This window comes from Pteropus vampyrus, unplaced genomic scaffold, assembly GCF_000151845.1.
Source record: "Pteropus vampyrus isolate Shadow unplaced genomic scaffold, Pvam_2.0 Scaffold224, whole genome shotgun sequence".
Classification (NCBI taxonomy): domain Eukaryota; kingdom Metazoa; phylum Chordata; class Mammalia; order Chiroptera; family Pteropodidae; genus Pteropus; species Pteropus vampyrus.
This window is the reverse complement of record NW_011889005.1, coordinates 1241154-1242716: the sequence shown is the minus strand read 5'-3', so window position 1 is coordinate 1242716 and position 1563 is coordinate 1241154.

The window sequence follows — 1563 nt, the reverse complement described above, 5'->3', positions numbered from 1 at the left end:
TGGTTGGCTGTCAGGCGCAGACAGTGTCGGTGGTTGTTTTGAGAAAAACTCTCAAAAGTTTTTCTTTGAATAGGATTTTTTTTGCTGAAATCTTCTGGAAGAACATTGTAATTGGAAGTGTTGTCTCTCTTTCTTTTTTTTTTTTAACTCATCAAAGTGTTGCTGCAGAGGTCGTAACCCTTCAGCCATCACGTGGGTGACTTTAATGGCGCAGTCCATCCAAGGATCATATTCCACAATTTTTTAAAAATAAGGATCACTTGAACACAAGCACTGCGATACCAAAACAGTCAATCTGATCACAGAAAGGGCCACTAAGTGACGAGGGCACCACGTGTACAGCGTGGTTACACTGGGCAAAGGGTCGAGTCACATCTCGGGTGGGACAGAATGGGGTGACTGAAGATTTCATCCCAGTACCCAGAATGGTGCATAGTTTTAAGAATTATAAATGGTTTATTTCTGGAATTTTCCATTTAATAATGTTGGACCATGGTTGACTGTGCGCTACAGTTTCTTTAAAGTTCTGTGCTAAATTCAACCTCTGGATATGAGGATGATTTTCTACTCCACGTTTTTTCTAGTATGCGATTACACTTTGACTTTTCTTTGGACGTTTAGTAATATTTGAGTGTACGTAGGGCATTATGGTTGGTGCACGATAGATATTCTAGATTTTGTTGTTGTCCTCTGCAGGCTTTGATATTTCGTTCTAGGAGGCGGTTTAGTTGTTGAATGATCACCTCTAATTTGGGGAGGTTTAGCTTTATGTTCATTAGGGCAGATCTACGGAAGCCTGAGCTGGTTCCCAAGCCCCACGACTTGGCAGGGCTTTGCCTTCATCTGCTTTCCTGCAGCCCCTCTCAAAATCTGAGATTTTGGTTTTCTTAGGTCTTGTCTACAGAAGGCTTCGCTTTAGAGTCTTGCCCTTACTTTTAAGGCAGGGAATTTCTGGAATCTCAGTTGGATAATTAGGGTGGTCATAGACATTAAAGAAGTCCTACAAGTTAGTAGTTACAAGGCAGTCATGGCATTTAGAGTACAGCATGGGAGACATAGTCCATGTTAGTGTGATGGTTGTGTGTAGACCAGATGGATGCTAGAGTAATCGAGGGCATCATTTCATGGATTGTGTAAATGTCTAACTTTTAAATCTAAGAAACAAAGAAATGAAAAAGGGAAAAAAAAGAGTTACTATAAAAAAAAAAAAGTCCTACACTTTACCTCAGTCAGAACCCGGCATCTTCCTGTGCTGCTCGAACCCTGGCATCTCTATTCCTCTATCGACCCTTCAGCTGCTCTCTAGATACATGTGTATATTCCTGCTGAGTGTGTCTCCAGCCAGCCCTCCAGACGGAGACTCACGGGGGCTCAAACATGAACTTCCATCCTCCTGCCTCTGTCTCTGCCGTTCTTCCCTGCAAAGCCCAGTGAGTCTGGCTGCCCCAAACTCTGATGTCTGCCTCCTCAGCTCGAGAGAACTGTTCTGCTTTTCCTCGGATGACAGCTTTCTGCGTCATAATTGAGAAAATCGTCCTAGGTAGAGGGAGGTCTGGATTAGTC